The 25,532-nt window shown below is 35.3% G+C and overlaps 1 long non-coding RNA gene across 4 annotated transcripts in view; it reads left to right on the top strand.

Annotated features, from left to right (window-relative positions):
* LOC308611361 overlaps window positions 1–24,620 on the top strand; it is a 175,335-nt gene extending 150,715 nt beyond the window's left edge. Inside the window, exons 4-7 of one of the 4 annotated variants that reach the window (XR_014014866.1) lie at window positions 14,951–15,172; window positions 16,695–16,783; window positions 20,383–20,650; window positions 23,007–24,620. This is a non-coding gene — a long non-coding RNA (uncharacterized lncRNA). Of the gene's footprint in view, window positions 1–14,950; window positions 15,173–16,694; window positions 16,790–20,382; window positions 20,651–23,006 lie in introns of all 4 variants that reach the window. The other 3 variants (XR_014014867.1, XR_014014868.1, XR_014014869.1) reach the window with 3 other exon arrangements.
* The last annotated feature ends 912 nt before the right edge of the window (window positions 24,621–25,532 follow it).

Genomic DNA, 25,532 nt, shown 5'->3' with positions numbered 1-25,532 from the left:
TATACTTTGGGTTATAATCTAATTCTACTTCAGTAGAATTAGTTCCTCAAATTGCTCTAGTCCTGACCCTTGTGAACTCTTTTCAGTTGGCTCTTGTGCCACTCTGAGGTATCCCCATCCTGTATTTTTTTTTTTTTTGGAACTTCCTTCCTTTCTGACACTATAAGATGGTCTTGTCTATAAATCTTGTATATTTACTGCCCTACTCCTAGAATCAGCTATTTCTTCAAGGATAACTAGGTCTTTTTAGTGGAGAACGGTATTAGACAGCAGGATCTGGGTGTAGGGTGTGCTAATTGCTGCTCGGATGTCATTGCTTCTAGATCTTGTCAGCTGACAGAGCAAAGAGATAATATGTGTGTACATGACCCATGTATAGGCACATATCTATAAGTATCTCTCTACATAACCATGTGTATTAAGGTAATATGAAGCAATATTAAGCTAAACATGAACGTATATTGATGTTTCCAACTTTAATCTGTTACCACATAGATCATCTTAGCCTCATCTCTTGCTTATCTTTAAATTTCAACTCCAGCAAAACACTTGGCTTTTAGAAGTATGAAAATCAAATTGTAGCAACTTTGGGAAGCCACATCATCTAGCAGAATAATTCTTAAAGGGCAAGGTGTATATCATCAAATTTTAACTTACAGTCAGCAGTACTTTTTAACATCAGTAGGCCTCCAGACCTCTGCTTCCAAGAAGATGAAGTAGCCCATTTCTCCCAGGTTCTCCCACTTAAAACTAAAACCCTGAACATAACAACAAACAAACATAGGAAGACGCTGAAAGGTGGAAATGAGAAGGCAGACTTAACTAGGGACTTTGGGACTTGAGGAATAACATGGTGATGAGTCCCCTGTGTTTCCTGTTGCTTCCCATACATCCTGGAGAGGGTATTACAGGAACCCCCAATCAATAACCACCAACAGAACAACAGACAAAAAAGCTTCCGAAAAAAACACAAAACCCTGTTCCCCCTAGCCAAAGTATGAGGAAAGGGGTTGCTAAAGACAGAAGACCATTTGGGCAATAATATACACACTACTCGAGCCAAGTGCCAGTGGAATATACACACTACTCGAGCCAAGTGCCAGTGGAATATTGCACCCATCCCCTATGCCCTGTCGTTTCAGTTGGGCCAAGGTAGGATTTGATCTTCCACACCACCCCACTCCTGCCCTCCAGAAGAGGCAGCGCTCTGATTCCCCACCAGGGTTGTTTCAGTGTGGTCCAGTGGTGAGCTGAGCCTCCACCCCTTTCCATTAGCAAACAGACTTTAAAAGGTGGTGCCTGGGCTTCCCTGGTGGCGCAGTGTTTTAGAATCTGCCTGCCAATGCAGAGGACACAGGTTCGAGCCCTGGTCTGGGAAGATCCCACATGCCACGGAGCAGCTGAGCCCATGAGCCACAGCCACTGAGCCTGCGCTCTGCAAGAAGAGAGGCCGCAACAGTGAGAGGCCCGCACACCATGATGAAGAGTGGCACGCGCTCGCCGCAACGAGAGAAAGCCCTTGCACAGAAATGAAGACCCAACACAGCCAAATAAATAAATAAATTTACTTATTAAAAAAAAAAAAAGGTGGTGCCTGACAGGCTTGTAAACACTGGGCTGCCCTCACACAGTCGTGGGGTCCAATGGTGGGACATAGCGTCCATCTCTCCCTGACATCAATAAGAATAGGATGTTACAGGTTGGAGGGAGTAGGCACCCCACTAACCCCCAACACATGATGTCAGTGAGACCCAGTGGGGTGCTGAATCCCCATAACCATCCTGAGGCAGGGCTAGTTGGCAGTTCTCTTCCTCTTACCTTGGTGTCAGTGGGGCCAGCATGTAGCTGACCCTCTACCCACACCCGGCATCAACAAGAAGGAATGAAGTGGGAGGAAGGACAGCAAACACTTCACTTCTCCCCTCCCCTATGTCAAGAAATCTACTGGGGAGGGCTTCCCTGGTGGCGTGGTGGTTGAGAGTCCGCCTGCCGATGCGGGGGACGCGGGTTCGTGCCCCGGTCCGGGAGGATCCCACATGCCGCGGAGCGGCTGGGCCCGTGAGCCATGGCCGCTGAGCCTGTGCGTCCGCAGCCTGTGCTCCACAATGGGAGAGGCCACAAAAGTGAGAGGCCCGCGTACTGCCAAAAAAAAAAAAAAAGAAATCTACTGGGGAGATGAACTTCCACTCCTACTAAAAGGCAACACAATGATACTAATGTTCCCACTTTTGGGGGGAAGGTGTCAGAAGGGCCAGTAGGATAGCTGCACTTCTACTTGATCTGTCTGCAGTGAGACAGTGTAAGTGCCCACTTTTGCTGGGGTATCGTCAGTAGGGCCCAATGGAAATCTGTACGTAATCCCCCAGTCCTCATACTACGCCTCAAATAGGATGACTTCCTTCTAAAAAGTAATAATAAAATTAAATGGGTTACAGAGTCATATAATAACTCACAATGTTTAGAATACAATGGAAAAATACTTATGACACCAAGAACCAGGAAATCACAGAATAAATGAGAAAAGACAATAAACATACACCAACACTGAGATAAAACATCTATTGAAATGATGAGACAAGGATTTTAAATAAGCTGTCACATAAATGCTTCAATTAGCAATTATGTGTTCCTTGACAGAAATGGGAAAAATAGAAAATGTAAACAAGGAACTAGAAGCTATAACAATAAAAACAAATGAGAACAGTAGAACTAAAAAATACAACAATCAAAAAACTTTGCTCAAAAAAAAAAAAAAAAAACTTTGCTCAAGAGTAGACTGGAGATTACAAAGCATAGAATCATGAACTTAGAAGAGATCAATACAATGTACCAAATGTACAGAGAAAAATAGACTGAGGGGTAAAGATGGGAGAAAGAACAGGATCTCAAGAACCTGTAAACAGTAACAAAAGCACTAACATTCATATCATCAAAGTTCCAGAATGAAAACAGAGGGCAAGTAGGACTGACAAAGTATTCAAAGAAATCATGGCTAAAAAGTTCCCAATTTTTTAGAACACATAAACACAAATTCAAGAATCTGAACAAACCCAAAGAGGAAAAACGCAAAGATATCCTTGCCAAGACACGTTACAACGAAACTTCTGAAAAGTAGAGACAAAAAAAATCTCGAAAGTGGACAGGAAGAAACGATGCATTACTTATTGAGAAACACCAATTCCAATGACAGCATATTTCTTGTCTAAAACTTTTTGAAATAATGCAACATAGCTTTCACCATCCATGAATTTCTTGAATCATATTTATGTTTCTAAACTATTTCTTGTATCAGGTGTTCACTTTGTACCAAGTTCATTGTCCTAAAATGGCACATACCAAAGTATCAAGAGGTTCCCTTATTCCTGATAAGCTGTGATTGGATGAAGAAGACCTTATTACCCTGCCTGTCTGATTTTTATTATAATCAGATGTTAATCTGTACCAGTCTCCATATTCAAAATTCACCTTCAAAATTATATGTTATTTACATGATGGTTGTCTTTATTTCATTTAGCTAGTATCATGACCTTATAAATGCAGTTTTGGTCATTTTCTACTAAAACCTCATATTTATCTGTGTGGAAAAACATCTCCTACTTGTTTGCCCTCTTATAAACTCTTCCTGTAATTTAATCCTCATGAGCTTTATTTCCCCTAATTGTAATTACTTAATATTTTGTAAAACATTTAAGAGATCACTGGTATGCTCTTTTTTTCAATCATCTATACATTTAAACAGTGTGTTGCAATAAGAAATAGTACTGGTAATCAGAAGACCAGAGTCCTAGTTTTACCCGTAAAAATGAACTATATGTGCATTTAAATAAGTTTTATATAAGGTTATATAAGGTTTATTCTGATTCTAAAATTGTTATGATTATTTAGAAAAGTATGTTTGAAATATGGCATTATTCAAAACCAATAGAGGTTTGAAATCTATTAAAAATCTACAAAGAATTCAACTATTTCACCTTTTTCCCTGATTTGATATTAAACTGTAATCCTTCATCTTTCACTTACAGCATGCTGTAGCTGCTGTTGACACAAAGACAAAATATAATGTCTAAATATTGTGTACTTGTTTTTTAAATGAATACTTTTGTTTAAAATTGTCTTTTACATAGATTCTTGATTCCCTTTTCACAACTTTTCCATTCCCCATGCTACTGCAATCAATCACTCATGATAGAAAATTATTCTCTTTTCTGTTTGCTAAAGCTCTTTTTAAAATACCAAGTTTCAAATGATCATCAATTCAAGAAACTTTGGGAAATGAACCTCATCATTTCCAGAATGAATATTTTGTTTCACTGGCTACCAGGACACCATCCTCTCCTAGATTTCTCCCCTCCTCACTCACCATTCCTTGGCAGTCTCCCTTGGTGATGCCTCCCATCCCTCAACGTCTTTAAGAATGCCCTAAGGCTCATTCCTGGCCCCCTTCACTCTCCATCTACCTTAACTACTCATGAGTTTTAATCTAGTCCCATTACTTGAATGGGAAGATGACTTATGATTCCCCAATTCGTACTTCTAGCCCTAAGCACTCACCTAACCTCCAGACTCCTAATTCCAATTTCCCACTAAATATCTCCAATCTATGCATAATAGACATTTCAAACTTAGCAAATAAAACTAAATATTTTGCTTTGATCCATCCATTGCACTCCCGTTTTTCCTGGCTCCATAACTCATCCAGTTGCTCAGGCCAAAAATGTTAGATTCATCCTTGAACTCTCACTTTCCCACAATTCCTGTGTCCAGTCCATCAGAAATTCTTGCCAGTCTAACTTGAAAATACATCCTGAATCCACCTACCTCTCACCTTACTCTTGCCGTCTTGACTTACTCCAAGCCATCATTGCTTGCCTCATCTAATGCAATAGGCAGCCTCTTCCACAACCTCCTTGCTTCCTCCCCTCTTGCCCCAATCCTTATAGTCTATAACCAATACAATAGCCAGAATAATCACAAAAAAAAACATGAATCATATCACATTATTTCCCAAAACCTGTTCCCATCACTTTAGAATAAAAATTAAACTTTTTACCTGTCCCACATGCTTTATTCAGTATTTCTTCTGCCTTACTCTCCAAGCTCGTTTACTACTACTATTCTCTCACACACACATCCAGATTTTCTTTCTGCAGTGGCTTTCCCAACATCAGGGCCTTTGCACTTGCTATTCCCTAAAACCTGGAAGGTTTAAAAAATCTGTAAGATTCCTCCAAGCAAGATCTTAGAAGGTATTTACATTTCATTTTGTAGAGACATTTGGTAGAAGACATTTTTGCAAAAGATAGATACATTTTACTTTGGCGGCTATTCACACATCTGGCAATTTCCAAGTTGGTTAAATAACAAATGTGAATTGATGAAGCTAAAATAAAAGAACTGTAGTTGGTGAGACCTATGTGTTTTAAACCGTGAACTTTGAGGAATTGTAGACATGCAAACTCCACCATGGTTTCAGTGTTAATGTGTGAGAATTAGCTAAGGTATTTTCCAAATACTCATTACTCTCTAAAGAGCTTCTGGGCAGGAAATCAGAACAGGGCCTGTGGACCTGAATTTTATCTAGTACCACAGTTGATTCTGTTGCAGGTGGTTTTCAGTCAGCCCTTTGAGAGACACCAAGCTGGGGTATTTGCCCAGATATGATTACCAGTGGTCATGCAAGTCACCAATGAGATACAATCGAGAATCAACAAATGACTGAAAAGAGTGACAAAAGAAGAAGAGGATCCAGTAAGGATCAGTAGAGACGCTATCCCAAGCACTCTTGGCTAGGAGTTTTACACATCCATTCATATAAATGGATGATAGTTAACAGCCAAATGGCACTGCACATTTTTTTAAGTTGCTGAGTATTAAAGTGTATGGCTAAGCATCATAAGTTTTGTTAAATTATATTTTGGTTGCTATAAAATTAGGTGTACATTGTGTGTCATAGATGTAGGGATACAGATGTGTAAATATATGTCATTGTTTCAGTTCTTCAGCTGCTACTTCATAATGTCTTTGCAACTTCTAAATGAAGGGCCTCTTCAAATATTGTTTAGAAAGGAAAGATACCTGTTCATCCCTGTCCACCTCCCTTTCTTCATCCCCTTCCTTGTCCCTTCCCTTTTTTTTTTATATCTTTATTGGAGTATAACTGCTTTATAGTGTTGTGATCCCTTCCCTTCTTGAACAAATTAGTCCATTAAGTGAGGTAAAATAACCCTTTGTCAGCATGGGGGAGGTGGGCATTCAAGGAACCAAATGACTTGGCATTGGGTCTCAGAGTCTGAGAAAGGGGAGAGGATGTCTGCATAAGGGAGCCTGGAGTTGACTGCTGAAGTCTGATTCGTGTGAAAGGGCATCCACATGAGGAAGTGGCCTTGGCAACCACTGTGTACAGATTGTCCTAACCCGTGCCAGGTGGAGAAAATGTGTGGATGGGAAAGTGGCAGCTACAAGAATTTACTTAAATACAGGAAGATTGATCAAATAATTAAGGATATTAAGAATATGGTAATCAGTGTTATTTTAATATCTGTGGAGGGAGTTAAAATATGAAAAGGGCAAAAACTAGAATGAAAGGGTGTTGAAAGGGAATGGAGGATGTTAATGTGAACACATGATTTTCAATATAGAGACATTATAGAAAAAACATAGACTATATGTATGCATATGTTTATGAATGTGTTTGTGAATATGTGTAAATGGTTATGAATATGTGTTTTCATATGTGTGTATGTATATATGTACATAAATCCCCTAGCTCTGCCTATTGAGAGTACCTGGGACCACTGCTTCCCAAGAGCAATGAATACACCTAGTGTCCAGATCTTGGTTTCTAAATACAGCTCTCCAACTGAAGGAACTAAAGGTCTTTGGAGAAATGGCTGATTCTAGAACCGCTACAGGGAAAATATAAGATGACCCTAGAACATATTATTGTTTCAAGAAGTAAGGGATCAGCCATAAAAAGAAGCGAAATTGAGTTATTTGTAGTGAGGTGGATGGACCTAGAGTCTGTCATACAGAGTGAAGTAAGTCAGAAAGAGAAAGACAAATACCGTATGCTAACACATATATATGGAATCTAAAAAAAAAAAAAAATGTCATGAAGAACCTAGGGGTAAGACGGGAATAAAGACACAGACCTACTAGAGAATGGACTTAAGGATATGGGGAGGGGGAAGGGTAAGCTGTGACAAAGTGAGAGAGTGACATGGACATATATACACTACCAAACGTTAAATAGATAGCTAGTGGGAAGCAGCCGCATAGCACAGGAAGATCAGTTTGGTGCTTTGTGACCTAGAGGGGTGGGATTGGGATGGTGGGAAGGAGAGCGATGCAAGAGGGAAGAGATATGAGGATACATGTATAACTGATTCACTTTGTTATAAAGCAGAAACTAACACACCATTGTAAAAGAAGTATACTCCAATAAAGATGTTAAAAAAAAAAAGAAGGGAGTTATCACAGAATAATTGGAAACATCAAAGGATATAGAAGCCAAACTGAAGGGGTTTCCACTGGACAAATCTTGAACAATCTCAGCCTCAAAATAAATAATGGCAGAAATGTATTATACTCAATTGAATAAAATAGGAGTCTATGAGTTCATACTGATTTAAATAATTAAATTGAGTAAATTATGTTTGATGAGGAACAGGATATTTACATAATTACAAAGTGCCTTACCACAAAAATTATTAATAATGAAGGAGAAAAAAATAACTTTACAATGGAGAAGACTGGGTGATACACCTTAATCAAATGAGTCACATGATATTCCAGTAAGGTTACAGGTTAAAAGTTTGCCAAAATTGTTTGATAGGAAGCAGTGAGAAGAACAGAGCTTCACCACTGTGTTATTCCTGCCAACTACACATATCCTGAATAATCATGAGACAAATACAAACAGCTAAATCCTACAAAATAACTGATCCATATTCTTTAAAACTTTCTAGTTCATGAGATTCAAGGGAAGCCTGAGAAAATTTTCCAGATTAAAAAACTAAAGAGACAGGACAACTAGATGCAACATGTGACACTGGGCTGATCCTTTTATTATGAAGGACATGATGGGGATAATTGACAAAACTTGAAAGGGGTCTGAGGATTAGTAGCTCTGTGGTCATGTGTCAGTGTTAATTTCCTTATTTTCATGATTATATTTGGATATGTGTTTGTAGGAAATACTAGAGGATTTGGGGGAGACATTGCATTGTGTTAGCAACTACTCTCAAATGGTTTGGGAAATAAATTATTTTTATTGTCATTTCAATCTTTCTTTAATTTTCGAGATTGTTAAAAGAAGGCAAAAAAAAGAGGAGTAACCCTCCTTTTCCTGGCGACTGCCATAGTTAAAAGCTCAGTTTACAATGGTGGTCAGTTTTTCAGTCTATTTGTGCTAATTTCTGTTACTAACAACATAGCATCTTATTTTCTATTTGAGGTTTTTGGATTTTTCCGAATTATGCTTTTGCTTTTTATTCTATCAAATGTCTATGAATTTGATAAAGTCCTCAGTATTAACACAAAATCAGTAAGATTCATAAAAATAAAAATAAGTTCTTGGAGAAATTTATAAATTTCTACCTGCATTCAAATTGGAGTAAGTTGGCAAGAAATTTATAAGGGGAAAATACTATAAGGAGCACTCCCATTCAGAAACTCAAAATGGTTGCACGTGTTTATCTTGTAAGAGGTCTGTGATGAAACAGCAGGATGAAGGCTATATGTCCAAACTTAAATGCAATCTTTTAAATCGCCTTTCGTGTCAGGCCATGTAAGAACAGGGCAATTCAAGAAGTAAATTAGAACAATTCTTATTTTCAATAATTTCTTAGGTCAACACTTAGAATAATGAAAGACTTATCTTTAACTCCAAGAAATCTGGACAGTTATTAAAGCAAATGTGTTGTCCTACTGGCCTACACCTGGTTACAAACAGCAGTACGACTTCAGAAAACCCTGGACACTGAGTGGGCTTTCTAACTATAGCTTTTTCTTTCTATAAAGGTGTTTTACAAGAATGCTATCTTTTGTGAAAATGTGGCCTTTAGAAAGGGTACACTAAGGTCTGTGACTTTTAGACCTAGAAAAGATTTGAAATATTTTCTTAGCCTGGGAATCCACATTTTAGAGGCATAGAAAGAGAAACCCAATGAAATTAAATATTTTGCCCACCATCAAATGGCAAACAAGTAATAACGACAGCACTCAAGCCTCTGTCTTCTAAATCCATTGAATGCAGCATAAATAGATTTCAATAACTGCTGATTTTCATTGTCCTCAACACTACATTTCTTCTGTGCCTTATCCCTCTTCTTTTAAGAGGGATGACAACATTATCTGCAAACTTTATCTATAACTATTTTTTTTTAATTTTGCTGTTTTGTAAACTTTTTGTTTCTATGTTGAAAACGTGTAAGGACATTTACCTTCTTTCTTGAAACACCTTTGCCTGCATTTATCACATTTTATTGTTGAACTATCGTGTAGCAATAAGTACAAAAGCGCCTCTAGTAGAGGAGATAATATCAGAGGCAACAAGGTGTGTGTATGGGGGGGCGGGGTTAGAGTTGACATACCTTAAGGGAGATGAGGAGAGAGGGAAGAGAATAGAAAGTTTATTTATTTGAAAAAATATGGCAAGTTAGAGAATTTTGGCTAAACTTAATACAATATAGCTTTCCTTAACTTAAATTCCGGGTTAACTTCCACTCTTTACATTGCCACAGACTAGGGAATAAACAAAGCAAAAAGATTTTTGGTACCACCATTTTGTGTTAATTTCATAAAGATTTCTACAAGACTTTTAAAAAATAAATTGAAAAACGAAAGTCTTGTCTTTAGCTTATTTTCCCTGCATGCTTGCACTTTAATAAGTTGATAAATGGCATTTAAACTCAATAGTTATGATTAATTCTGTCCCACAATTTTTAAAAGCACTGGGGATTGTGTGCGTGTGCATGTGCCCACCTTTACAACCAGTAAAATAAAGTTCTTGATCCAAAAATTATTATCACTTAGACTATTGAATAAAATCAGATATGATAGAGGGGCCAGCTGTTGGTAGGTTTAAAAGTCACCCTAGGTGATTAATTCATGCAGCAGTGTTGCACGTCTCTCTTTAGATGAAGCACTTAGAAGTAGAACCAAGCATGGATCTAATTTCATATCTGAGATGTGTTTTATTTAGAGTTCTTTGGCAAGTGCTTGCTCTATGTGTTTTTATAGTCTTTGGTTGTGCTATAAAAATGTCAAAATTATGAATTAACAGATATGCAAAAGTGAAATCCTAGAAGATAGGATAAACATGAAGTCCTCTAATTATCACTCAAATAAGTTTGGTTGACACAGAACTGGGAATCAGATAAAGACATTCATAATTCATAATGCTGAAGTTAAAATCTTCTAGTTACAGTACAAAAGAAATCCTAATTTGTACCACAAGGTAATGAATTCAGTACTTTTCATTTGTTAAACATTTGCTTATTACCCTGCACCGTGCATATAAAACTGTTCCCAAATTTGGAGGGCAAACAGGAAAAACAGACACTCTCTACCCTCAAGTTGTTTATACTGCAGTCAGTGAAATTTCTCTACTTTGAGATCTTTTAATTCCTCAGCTCATTGTAACATCTTCTTCAGATGAATTGTTTTTTATTTGTTAAAACCAATGTTTAGCACTTGAAATAGTTTCTTCAATGTTCCTGATAGTGAAATAGAGTCATCATGGTAATTTCCAATACTAATTATAGAGTTGATAGGAGAAATGCTCAAGATTGATAGTAAAGTGATTTCAATGATCTACAAAATGTCTTGAGGTTTCCCAGATAACAACTTGTCTCCCAGACAAAAATGCACTTATTATTTATCTTCCAAGCTTATAAAAATTTTTGTACTTTAATCATATAGAGATTTTACAACATCTTTTCATTCATATTTTAAGATATTTTGTTCAGTAGATTATCTCATTTAGAAACTATTGATTTATATATACATACTATGTAAATATTAGTATACATTTCTCAATGACTAGATTAGTGCTTTCTTAACTACTTAAATTTGTTTAATTCATATTGTTGTTCTTCAGCATTTCTTTTACTCACTGGAGCCTATCCTACTGACTTCAAAAAGCCTGAAAAATCTGAAAATCCCATTTAAAGTAACTGTATGGAAAATCTTTAAAATAACATATAATAATGGTAGAGAAGAAGTGTATTGAACATTGTGCTGAGATTATTCCATTAATAAAGAGATTAATCAATAATTCTAATATTCAGACATATAATCAAAATGAAAAACAATCATAATACTGAGCAATGACATTTTCAATAAAGGGAGATATTAAATATTGTATAGGAAACTAGAATCTGCAAAGCAGACAAGTTGGCAATGATTATACATATATTTAAAATATGTTGAAACAGTCATAGACAGTTTTTCTTTTTGGCTGAAAAGAGGCATATTGAAGTGTTTAAGCACTACTTCAACTGGAAGAGATATTTAGACACTATACAGAAAACACGATTGCAGAAGAGCAGATATTAGCAGGTGTGTGAATGTGTATGTCTTTTTTGTGTGTGTGTGTGGTACGCGGGCTTCTCACTGCTGTGGCCTCTCCCGTTGCGGAGCACAGGCTCCGGATGCGCAGGCTCAGCGGCCATGGCGCACGGACCCAGATCTTCCCAAACCGGGGCACGAACCCGTGTCCCTTGCATCGGCAGGCGGACTCTCAACCACTGCGCCACCAGGGAAGCCCGTGTATGTCTTTAATTAATGTATTTTCATTCATTCAAAAAGGGAAGAATGCCAAATTTACTTTAAAGGTGGCATTGTGATATGTTAAAGTTCCATTCTTAGACTTTTGCTGCTGTTGCTGTTCCTTTAGTATTCACCAAAGAGTACCGTCCTGTCATTTATCCAAGTTAGAAATCTAGGAGCAATCCTAGGATTCTCATTATAGGGTCCACTACCTTCATGCTCCCCCCTCAATAAGTAACACATTCTTGGCTCTCCTATATAGGAAAGCTGTCTCCAATGTACGCCTGCTCTGTCACTCTCCGGGTCCAGCATCTCTGCCTCAGCCTCCCATTGAAGTCACTTCTAGTTCATTCTGTGCAGGGCCATTTTTAAACCTTCCTCAGTCCTAGGCAATTGCCCTTTTAGAAGCTTTACCCTAAATGTTATCAAATGCATTAAAATGTGCCCAAGTCACATATCCAATATAATTTATAGATAACTATATGAAAGCTGAGTAACATTGCTGTTGTAGTAATATTAGTTGAAAATATTAATTACACAAGTTTTGATCTCCATTTTGCAGATTTGTTTTCATATTCTGGAGCCATTGTTTTCAGGTTCCAAACAATTTTCTAAGTCCTTCTCAAACTCCTAGTCCCTAGTGAGTGTGCTTTTACTGTCACAGGGTTGAACAGCCCAGACAGCAAGATGTCTGAAGATGAAGACCATCACAGGGATGAGTAAATCAGATACGTGGAAGTTGGAATGCAAAGTGTTTGTAGAAAAAAATATACAAATCAAGGAAGAAATTGCAGTGTCAATTAATATGATGTATATCAGATGATAGTATTAAAAAGCCAGGTGAAAATAAAATAACTTAATAATGTACCTATTTGTCTGATTGTTTACTAGCGATATACTGCTCAGTGTAAGGTGAGAACCACAGATATTATCTTCTGGAAAAAAACCCTTTAAGCCCTAACAGTTTCAGTTTATAAATTTCCTCTCTAATAAATGAGGAATAAAATAATTTACAATAAATTAATTATTTCCTCTTCTGAAGGTACCAATACCACAAATTCAGTCAGAAGATGGATCAAGTTTTTCATACATTTCTCTCATTTCACATTTTTTAAATAAATGAGACTATATTTTGTCTAATGACTACCAGAACAACTATCTGGAAACTGTGACTTCATTATATGTGAGAGAGTATTTTAGGAGATACAGACGTATATTTAGATGGAGATATAAATACATAGCATATATACACAATATTTAATCAGACACAGGAAATGTAGGATAGCTCCAGAGTGGTACACACTATGTTCTGAGCTGCTCCGAAATGCAGTTCCTTTTTTTTTTTTTAACATCTTTATTGGAGTATACTTGCTTTACAATGGTGTGTTAGTTTCTGCTTTATAACAAAGTGAATCAGTTATACATATACACATGTTCCCATATCACTTCCCTCTTGCGTCTCCCTCCCTCCCACCCTCCCTATCCCACCCCTCTAGGCGGTCACAAAGCACCCAGCTGATCTCCCTGTGCTATGTGGCTGCTTCCCACTAGCTATCTGTTCTAATGGGAGTTCTCTGGGCACAAAGGGCACTATTTTCTGTAATGAGATTAGAGGAAAGGATTTGCTAATAATTGCTTCTATAGCAACTAAAAATCTTGGAATCCCACCTTTCAGCATTTTGAAAATCTTAAAGGGGATGTTGTCAGTAACAAAAAAATTGAAGACTGATTATGTATTTAAATTAATGATTCTTTAAATTCATCTGCCCATTCATCTTTTAAATTGATTCATGCTTCTCAGAAAATAAAATATGCTAATCCGTATATCCTTTTTCCACTGCGTAGGGCAACTATATCTAAAAACAAAAATACTATCATTTTACTTTCCTTTACTATATTCCTCCACAACTTGTGTTGTACTTTCATATTTTCTTTTCATTCTGCTAGTGAGATATATATCCATATATGTACGTATACATATATGTTTATATACACATAATATTTAGATTTTAGATATTTGCATTTTGCAGGGCAATCCATAAAATGGATAGATGCTTAATTTTAATACCATTGAATACAATTTTCATAATTTTATACTTTAATTATTTTTGGAAGCACAAACCAGAAAGGGTAAAGCAAACTTGAAATGGAAAAAGATGACCAAGCTGGCATTTTGCATTTCAGACTTTATATTTGGACTACTCAGTGGGACAGATTATAATAACAAACTTTTGCTTTTGCAGGGAGGTCAATCTTTGCTTCTTCATTGCCTCATCTCTTTTAATCCCATCCAGTTTATTTTTCATCTCAGAAACTATATTTTTCATCTCTAGGAACTCAATTTGGGTTATTTTTATATCCTCTGTATGTCTATTTAAGATGTTGACGCTTTCCTTTAAGCTTTTTGAACCTATGAAAATTAGTTATAATAACTGTTTGAATGTCTTTGTTTACTGATTGTACCATTTTTCAGTCTGTTTTCATTAATTAATTTTTCTCCTTGTTATGGGTTATATTTTCCTTCGTCTTTGCATCCCTAGTAATTCTAGATTGCATGTCAGATATTGTGAATTTTACTTTACTGGTTGCAGGGCGTATTTGTATTTTTGTAAATATTTGTAACTTTGCTCAAAGAGGTAGTTAAGAAATAGTTTGATCATTTTGAGGCTTCCTTGTAAGCCTTATTAGGCTGCAAGTGAAACAATTTAGTCTAGGGCTAATTTGGTCCCACTACTAAGCCTATACCCGTTGAATACTCTGTGTACTGAATACTCTAGTTGATGCTGCATGTATTAAATTATATCAAAACATATTTGTATAATCTTAAAGCAATAAATGCAACACATAAAAATATAAAAAATTTTAAAAATTAACTTTTATTAAATAAAACAAAAAAGTTTTCTTCTAGTAATTGTAGTATTTTAACATATTTAAATACTGCATCCCTATGAAATTCATTTTGTTAATAAATATGAAAAGAGAATCCACCTTTATTTTTCACAGGTGACCAGGGACTTGTTCAAACACCAACATTTAACTGTATTACACAAAACATTATGCCACTGGTTTTTATGGGTTATCATTATAATTAACAGCTTTATACAACCGTTGTCTTGTGCTGTTTGTTGTTCAATGTCTAAAAGTATTTTTTAATATATATATATTTTTTTACTTTTAGCAGTTTAAGCCAGGAGAGTAAATCCAGTTCCTATTACTCCATCCTGTCCAGAAGCACAGGTCTTAAGTGAAATTTAATACCAAAGGAACAGTTCCAAATTTTACAACGGATCTATCACTGGTTGTTAGCATATCTTCCCACACCCAAGACACCAAGATACCTTCTACTCACTGTTAAAGCTTTATGATGAGCAAAACTTCCACCACTGTGCTTCCTTAGCATGTGAGTATATTTTTAACTTACTGGTTATATATATTCTCTAATTATCCATTATTTTGTCCTTCTTTTTGATTAGATATTGATATCCACATTTTTTTTCTAATAGCTCACAGAAATTTCTCTCATTAACAACACCAATAGAAATAACAATAAAAATCGCCTTGGGGGACCAAATTTATATCACATTATCAAGTTTTTATTTTGCTCCCATAAAACTTCTGCAAAATACAACCACTGTCTATCATCAGTATCATTAGAACAAAACCAAGTCATTCTAATCTCAAAAGCACAATATTTTATTTAACTTAATAAATTTCACATTATAAAAATTTTCTCATAGCATCATCCTTAATTCCTCAGTATTCACTAATATTGGGGGATTTTTCTTTCAGTTATTTGAGACTAAGGATGATTTTATTCATCTCTACAACCTGGTATATATATATGTACAATGTTTGTCAAAAGGTGGATATTCAAAAAAATTCTTGACTAAATTATGGTAATTCATGTGATCAGTTCTGCAGTTCTTAAAACTTTAAATTACTTGTTAATTCTAAGAGAAAGTCAGATAATTTTTAGAAGGATTTCCAAACCATGCTAAAGTGTCAGCCTTCATTTCCTTGTGTGAGGGAAACAGGAGAGGAATAGATGGTTTTAAAGTTCTCCAAGCTTCTGTGTCCTTTATACATCCACAATTTTAATCCTTATCATTTTCAAGATTTGCTAAATTATTTGAGGTGATCCATTCTCTTATTAAAGTTACATATTTTATGTCACATACTGAGCATATTAACAAATAACTTACTGATAAATGACAATGCCCATAACATCAGGTTAATCTGATTTCCATGAAATGAGCTATAACTTCAAGAATATTAATTCATCTAATAAGGGTGATGATTTACATAATGTTGCCTAAAATATTTCTCTTGATTATTTAAGAGAGTTTTCCTAGGGGAAAATAGCTGGGAAGTCTATAGAAAAAAAAAAAATGACAACCATGATTAATTTAATTCCAGTCTAAAGGACTCCATATATAATGTATTTGAGAAAACCAAGTCATTATTATAGATTCAGATAAATGGTTGTATATTTGAGATATTTTTAATGTAACCCAAATTATAAGAAACAGTTTTTTGGTATAGAAGCAACCACTCTTTTACCTAAAGGAAAATATAAAATCTGAGTTCATTGAAAATTTGCCTCATTGCCCTCTGTTAGTTTGTGCCTGCCCCATCCTTAGGGGCCCAGTTAAGGACTATTCTATCATCCATACATCAGAAGAGAATGTCTGTGTTCTATGTTGATAGTCAGTCTAAACAAATATTTATACAGTTGAGATCAGAGATATAAAATGTCAGTTCCAAATCCACCCATGATGGCACATATACCAGACAGATGACAAAGGTTATAAAGGCCTGTGAAATACTTGAATCATATTTTGCAACCCTTGAAAGAATTCAAGTTGGAGATTAGCAGAAACCAGGCTCAGTTCTGTCCATAATCCCCTTTATCTGTCTTCTAGCCAACAATATGAAAACCTGAAGCCAAGCTGACAAATAGAGTGTGAAGGGCCTTCTACTGCATTTAAGAAAAAACTGAGACTTGCTATAGGTAGAAGTTATCTTTTCTATTACTATTATTGTTGATGTTGTTGTTATTCATAGAAATAATGAAAAAAAAAACCTAAATAACATTATTCTGCTGGATTCTTTACTATATGCAACACAATAAATTAACTCGCTTCATATTACACTGGGCATATAACATGAAAACATGTGCAGAGAACAGAAATCAGTATCTGTACAGACAAATGCCCCTGTGATAGAGAAATCTATTATTTTAAGTCCAGACAATTAGATCTATTAAGGTGTAAGAGTGTTTCAGTACAGTCCTGCTAAAAGTAAACCTTAAAAGTAAATCGAAAAATAAAAAGGAAAACTGATGCCAGTTAGATACAAACTATAAGATTATGCTATGTATATGGGACAGGATAGAACTCTGAATGCACTCACATGTAGGGAAAGCAATATTAGTGACAAATCAGCTAATGTCCTTATTGAGCATAGACGTTCCAAGAAGGGTGAAGAGTACTGTATATTAGATGTAAGACTCATAATATTCAAGTTAGTTGTAAAAGAAACAAGGTAAATGCTTTCAGTCAATAGGATAGGCTGAACTGATATTGAGAATCCTTTCTTGCAATCTGAACACACAGTTTGTTATACTTGTGTTTTCTTTTATATGTTGCTTTTACATGTAGCAACACATAAAAAGAAAATGAACAAGCTTACAAAAAATGGGGGGGGGATCCCCAGTCTCAGGATTTAAGGAGAAAAAACAAATTCAACATTAGAATAGTGAGGAGGAGTTGAAACCAAGAAATTCAAGGGGGCCCTGGAAATAATAAGCCTTGTTTTTGAGGGCTGGCTTTAAATATCTGTTGTCTTATCAGAAAACAGGTAGATGCTGTTGTCTTATCAGAAAACAGGTAGATGCTGGAAAACAATAGAATAATATCTTCAAAGTACTGAGCACATATAGCTGTCCAAATTAAAATTCTACACCTCATTTTAAAAAACTACTCAAGAACAAGAAGTAAAGAAATTTTCATTCATAGACAAAGAGGAATTACCACCCACAAACTGTAACAACAACAACAACAAAATGACTAAAGCAGTAGCAGCAGCTATTGGAATTGTCTGAAGGCATTAAAAAATATTCTGATGCCTGAAGCCAATACTTGGAGATTTTTTTTTTTTTAACCAGTGATCTAGGCGGTGTTTCAATAATGGGAGCTTTAAAAAGTTCTCACATAATTCTCATGTGTTTTAGGCAAGATTGGAGACCATTGTACAAAGAATGTTCTTCAGTAAGAAAGAAAATAAGCATAATAAAAAGAAGTAGGAAGGTGCACTGAACAGTGACCAGCAAAGAAATTTGTAATGTTGGAATGAATCTGAATAACGGTTGAGTGTAAAAAATAATAGCCAGTGGGGGTATGTACAAAGTAAAACTAAAACACTAGATAATATACTGAAATACTGGAGATCAGATTTAAAATTTGAGGGGTCCATGAACTGCTTAGGAGGAAGATGAGATAATTAGTTTTAGACTTTTTCAAGTTAGAAATATATGTCAAATTTTTCAGAAAACACTAATAATGAAGACTTCATATATGATTCATAAAAAGGTAGACCATAAAAAGAGAATGAAAAATGTGTTTAAACGAAGTTAGTACCGGGAGGGATGAAACATGGAAAAATAAAGGAGAAATAGATCAATAATCACAATACATTTGATCACAGAGACAATAAAAATAAATTTAAAAATTCCAGTTTATGCTGCTTACAAAAGACATATATAAACTATTTTTAAGATGCAATGCAATACTTCACTCAAAGTAATTAATTATATACATGATAAATGATTTTTAAGATTACATATTTGGCATGATGACATGTATACAAATTTTTAAAACTCAAAGCAATCATGTGTTTTTCATGGATTCATTTGCATATAGTAAAAAGTTCAAGCATGGATTCAAAGTATTTATATTCAATTCATGATACCAGTTATCTAAGAAGAGGAAAAATGGGACTGAAATGAGAATAGAGAGGAGAGAAAAGAAATGTGTGTGTATCTGTGTGTTTGTGTGTGTGTGTGTGAACACACGTACAACAAATGTGTGCTTCTTTCACAGCATGAGTCACTGTATTCCATCACAATATTAATAAGATTTCACACAATATGGGCATCTCTGCAGAAATTAAAATTGTCACATGCTTATTATGTGTATTGGGCAATGAGCTCACCTTACTATTTCCATCCATTCTTCAATTAAAATCTAGAAATGTGAATGGGCTGTTAGAATTTAGTTAGTGAGCCAATTATCTTTACATAACATGCTAGTTATGCACAGCTTTTCCTTGGCTTAACTATGTTTTAAAATAGCAGGCATTCATTTTACGTCTTTAATTGATGGCTATCACACACAATTAGTTTGAAATTTCTTATCAATATGCTTGAAATATACTTGGTTGAATCATTGGAGTAATCTTTTTTGAACTTACCCAAAAGTATGTGTTTAGCCTTCCTAAACACAGTGGCACATTTCCAAGTACAAAGTAGTTGCATTAGAATTATTCCTAATATGAAGACATTCAATATTTGTGGCAACAAATTTTCTCTTGAAAACTTAGCTTCCAGATGGAAGAAAAATAAGGGTAGAAATGTATTTAAAGGCAAATTTGAAGATGAGAAATCAAAATTCACATTCCATAGTGAAAGAAAAAGGGTTAGTAATTTCAGAGAGAAAGGCAAATACAATGCAAAAATTATTGGAACATATTTTGCTCAATTACAAACAAACTTACATGGTAAGTTGTAGCTTCCATTATTGCACCAAGTTGTAGCATATTTTAATATTTTCATTTTGAAAGGAAAATTTTAAAAAGTCATCTATTGTTGTTTTAGAAAGTATCTAGAGTGGTTGAAGTGAAATAACTTTCAGAAAATGTGTTAAAATGGGGCTACAAAAGACTTAGGAGGACATAAGCTTGGTTCTTATTATGGACAGTTTGCAGATCAGCCATGGGGATACACATTATTTCCAATTTAAAATGAATGATGATTCTATACACATATATATGCATCTTATCATATTGATTATAAACCAAGTAAAATCTCATGAAATCTAAGTATGTTTGAAAAACTTAAACCTATTTTTATGTTTTTCCAAACACTAGAAAATGAAAGCAATTTCTGTTGTTTGTCATTTTCTTTTGGACTCTCTTGGCTTCCTGAAAATGATTATGTCAAGATATTGGAGAAATATTCATAGGAAGCAACAGAGGCCATGAGAATAGAGACCTACACTGCTTCCTCATTAGAAAAAATAAAATAAAAATTCCTGTCTATCCATTTCAAATTACACTCAGGGATGCTTATAATATAGAATTTGAAAGTTGAATACATACTAGTTGTCAAGTAGTCAGCCCCGTTGATTATTCATGCATTCCCTCCTAAGTATGTTGTTCTTAGAATTCAGAGGGGTCCTTTAATCACACCCCCCATCTTGACCACTCATCTCCAGATTTTCCTACTTCACAGCATATTGGTGTTTAACTTATTAAACAAATATTTGTTGAACAATTACTATGCATGCTAAGCAAAGGGGATCAAAGATGAATGAATATTCATTTGTCTTTAAGGAGACACAGTCTACTGGAGAGAGGCAGAACTGTGAACAGATGACTGCATAAAGAGGCAAAGTCAAGTCTTATTTATTCAGAGGAAGAAGTCCCCGTGATCAAGCAACAAGTAAAATCATTTCAGTGTGCAAGACGTGGATTTGTGATTGAAAATGCACAAGCATATTTATTATCCATCATAGATGATCACCTATTATAATCAGGGAGATTTCTTAATGGCACAGCATCTAGAGGAGGACGTCATGCATGAACCTGTCATATTCAGAAAGTAAGGAAGGTGGCACAGTGGGAACAATTCAGGAAAGTAAATAAAGATGACAGTAGGTTTTAAATCTACTTTACTTGTTCTTACTATTATTAATCTATTTGGGCAAGTGGTAGTTTTCATTGATGTTAGCATTTTTTCATCCACGACTTGAAATCAGACATTAAATATTAATATTATAAAAATATTACAAATGGAATTCATTCACAAATTTATAAAAATAGATCAGCACCAGAGACCTATTTATTGGAAACAAAGTAGGTAGAACAATGAAACTCATTTATAGTTCCTCCTCAACCAAAGTGGACAGAATTTTTATATGTAGAGGTCAATCCTGGGCCAGAGGCTATTTAATATTTTCATCAAGTCTAGGATGATAGAAAAGCATGTGGATTTAGTCATTTACAGTTCTCTTTAGTTGATAAGACTGATTAATACTTTGTCAAGATCAAAATTCAACATGACCGTAATATGACCTTGACAAATTGGAGAAGTGGTTTAAAACAATGCAATTTAATAAGTCTAAGGGTCAGGTATGGGCTTTAGAGGGATTGGGAAGGAAATGGAAATTATAATAATGTAGGTGATACCATGCCAGTGAGAATGCATTTGTGTGTGTAATATAATATGTAACAAATAATATTGAGTATGACTTGAGTCAAGAATATAGCAATAGCTTTTACTTTTTTCTCTCTCTCACCATGGCATAGTGCTTACTCACTCACAAATATTTCTAATACATTTCCTCAAAATTTCATCATTAAATCCTGTATCCCTGCTGATAAAAGTAATTCTAAGATATATAAATGAAGAGAAGGGTATAAAGGTACAAATAAGTGGGTGAATATTCATGAAATTACTTTGTATTGTGCTTTACAAATACGATTTATGCATTTATCTTGTTACTAACACATTCATTCATTCATTCATTCAGCAATCATTACATATTTATAGAACTTCTACTAGGTCCCAGGCACTGCATTAGGTGCTGGTAATACAAGGTGTGGAAAAGCAAGCATTGTCCATATTTCTTAGAGCCTGCAGTCTAAAGAAGAATTACTAATTGTAGTAAATATAGACAGGGTACTGTGAGCCATGGAACAGGGAGCCTTTCTCACCTGGAAGGATGAGGAAAGGCATCCCTTGTGAAATGTCTTCTTAACTGAACTATGACGTAGGTAGCCTAAGGGGACAAGGGAGTAAAGGAGTAAGTATTTCTTGCAAAGGGGAAAGCAAGTGTTAAGAATTTGAGCTTCAAAAAAGGAATGCTTCACGTTGATATTACAGTCTCAACAAATACAATTAAATTTCTGGTTGTTAATACATTGCATAAAAGTGGAGGAGTGGATTTCTGCCCAAATTAGGGCATATAGTTAGGATTAGAAATGTGCTCTGTGATATCAGTGACTTTAACATTGCAGTGAGACTGGGAGAAAAAAACGTACAAAGAGGCTATCCTCTGGACCCAATGGCACTGATGTACATCAAGGCTTTTGCTGAAGTAGAAAACCTGCTATTGATATTGAGATGCTCTTGAATGAAACAATGACTTCAAATAAGAGTTCCAAACTGAAACTCAGAAAGACCACCAATCTGACATGACTTAAATTTGAACTGCTTCTCAGATAGGCAATTTATACTTTGGGGTAAATGGAAACTGGGCTTGGTTTCACTCATGATATCAATGACATTTTGCTATTAAATTTGGTTTAATACTTTCATTTTACAAATCCCTAACTTCAGAAACTCTCTAAGGGAAAGTAAGGGGAAAAGGATAGGACTAACTTGTTTAGTTACATTACCTTGAATTTTACATTTAAATTGAGCTGCGCTATCTCCACCAATGCTTGACTAGAAGCCTGCACAGTGAGTAGTTGTAATGGAGGAGATTGGCTCATTTTAATGGCCACATCTGATGGATCTCAAAGAAATTCAGGTAAAACAACTCTCTGCATAGTTCATAGTCAATTATTTATACTTACAGAAAAATGCCAAAGCCTAGAAAACTTTAAATGGTGGATAATCGGCAACATTCACATTTTTCCTTGAGGTTTTCAGGATCGTACAAACACATTTAGGCTTTGAAAGACACGTTTTGGAACTTTACTGGAGGTATTCTAAGAAATACCTTCATGTTAAAACAATCTCCAAATATTTTAGGAATAACTAGTATCTCTCCGTAAATAATTTATGCCTTAATTAATTACTATCATTGTTAGAAATTAATACTGAAGTATTTCAGAAAAATGACATATTAAGAATGTGACACTGCTTCCATGTCATATAAGAGCATGAGGATATCTCTATTATGAAACTTACTGCATTTTGCTACAACGTTTTTGTCTATCTTCTCTTCCAGATTACAAGCTTCTTAAAAAATAGACTGTGCACAGATCTAACTTTCTGGCCTACATTTGCAGCACTGGAGACTACTATTGAAATATTAATTCAAAGGATATTTTAGAAAACATTATAGACAGAACTCTACCATAAAAGAGCATATAAAAATATAGCATATTTTCTGATGTTATTGAATCATCTTAAATATTGGTTAATGCAAATTTCAATCTCTAAGGCACTTCTACAACATACCTGAAAAATGATCGTCATCTTGTACTTGAATGTCCTCACTGAGAAAGAAATTGCCAACTCAAAATCAGTTTGTTTCATTTTTAGGAAGCTCGAATTGTTAGAAAACTCACTCTTAAAATAAGTTAAAATCTCTCTTCCTCAACTTCTATGCATTTTCTTGGTTTTTAAATTAGGGGCAACTTGATCTTTTTTTGATTTGACAGCTCTAACATAGCTAAAGCTGGCGTTCAGGTCCTTTGCCCACTTACCTACTCTTCATAATGATTTTATTAAAAGAAATATATTGTGGTATAATATAAAAAATATACTAACTTGAATGTCCACTTTAATGAATTTTGACAAATGTAAATATTTTGTAACTCTGTTTCCATCAAGGTAGACAATTTTCCTATTACCCCCCTTTGCAGTTTTCCCTTTCCTCTTTGCAGTCACTCTCTACTCCATATTTGATACAGGCAACTGCTGATATGTTTTCTGTCGCCATAGATTCATTTTTCCTTTTCTAGAAAGTCATATAAACAGAAACATAAAGTACATACTCTTGTGTGTCTAGCTTTTTTCTCAGCATAGTGTTTCTGAGATTCATCCTTGTTGCATTCCTCATAATTCTATCCTTCTACTGCTGTATGATATGACATTGTATGGATAGACCACAACTGGTTCACCCATATAAATCTTGTTGGAGATTTTCTGATGATGGCCATTCTGACCGGTGTGAGGTGATACCTCAATGTAGTTTTGATTTGAATTTCTCTAATGATTAGTGATGTTGAGCATCCTTTCATGTGTTTGCTGGCAATCTGTATATCTTCTTTGGAGAAATGTCCATTTAGGTCTTTTGCCCATTTTTAGATTGGGTTGTTTGTTTCTTTGATATTGAGCTGCATGAGCTGCTTCTAAATTTGGGAGATAAATCCTTTGTCAGTTGCTTCATTTGCAAATATTTTCTCCCATTCTGAGGGTTGTCTTTTCGTCTTGTTTATGGTTTCCTTTGCTGTGCAAAAGCTTTTAAGTTTCATTAGGTCGCATTTGTTTATTTTTGTTTTTATTTCTCTAGGAGGTGGGTCCGAAAGGATCTTGCTGTGATTTATGTCATAGAGTGTTCTGCATATGTTTTCCTCTAGGAGTTTGATAGTGTCTGGCTTTACATTTAGGACTTTAATCCATTTTGAGTTTATTTTTGTGTATGGTGTCAGGGAGTGTTCTAATTTCATACTTTTACATGTACCTGTCCAGTTTTCCCAGCACCACTTATTGAAGAGGCTGTCTTTTCTCCACTGTATATTCTTGCCTCCTTTATCAAAGATAAGGTGACCATATGTGTGTGGGGTTATCTCTGGGCTTTCTATCCTGTTCCATTGATCTATATATCTGTTTTTGTGCCAGTACCATGTAAATGCTGGAGAGGGTGTGGAGAAAAGGGAACCCTATTGCACTGTTGGTGGGGATGTAAATTGATACAGCCACCATGGAGAACTGTATGGAGGTTCCTTGAAAAACTAAAAATAGAACTACCATACGACCCCGCAATCCCAGTACTGGGCCTATACCCTGAGAAAACCATAATTCAAAAAGAGTCATGTACCAAAATGTTCACTGCAGCTCTATTTACAATGGCCAGGACATGGAAGCAACGTAAGTGTCCATCATCGGATGAATGGATAAAGAAGATGTGGCACATATATACAATGGAATATTACTCAACCATAAAAAGAAACAAAATTGATGTATTTGTAGTGAGGTGGATGGACCTAGAGTCTGTCATAAGAGTGAAGTAAGTCAGAAAGAGAAAAACAAATACCGTATGCTAACACATATATATGGAATCTAAGAAAAAAAAAAAAAGGTCATGAAGAACCTAGAGGTAAGATGGGAATAAAGACACAGACCTACTAGAGAATGGACTTGAGGATATGGGGAGGGGGAAGGGTAAGCTGTGACAAAGTGAGAGAGTGACATGGACATATATACACTAGCAAACGTTAAATAGATAGCTAGTGGGAAGCAGCCGCATAGCACAGGAAAATCAGCTCGGTGCTTTGTGACCACCTAGAGGGGCGGGATAGGGAGGGTGGGAGGGAGGGAGATGCAAGAGGGATGAGATATGGGAACATATGTATATGTATAACTGATTCACTTTGTTATAAAGCAGAAACTAACACACCACTGTAAAGCAATTATACTCCAATAAAGATGTTTTAAAAAAAATCTTGGATATTGTGGTCATATCCAGTTTTACCTATTATGAATAATGGTGTTACACATTTTTGTGAACAAATTTGTGTGACCTACG

The sequence above is a fragment of the Mesoplodon bidens genome (assembly GCF_964165515.1).
Source record: "Mesoplodon bidens genome assembly, contig: HAP1_SCAFFOLD_72, whole genome shotgun sequence".
Classification (NCBI taxonomy): Eukaryota; Metazoa; Chordata; class Mammalia; order Artiodactyla; family Ziphiidae; genus Mesoplodon; species Mesoplodon bidens.
Note: the sequence above shows the minus strand (reverse complement) of the source record. Positions and strands in the feature narration are given on the sequence as shown.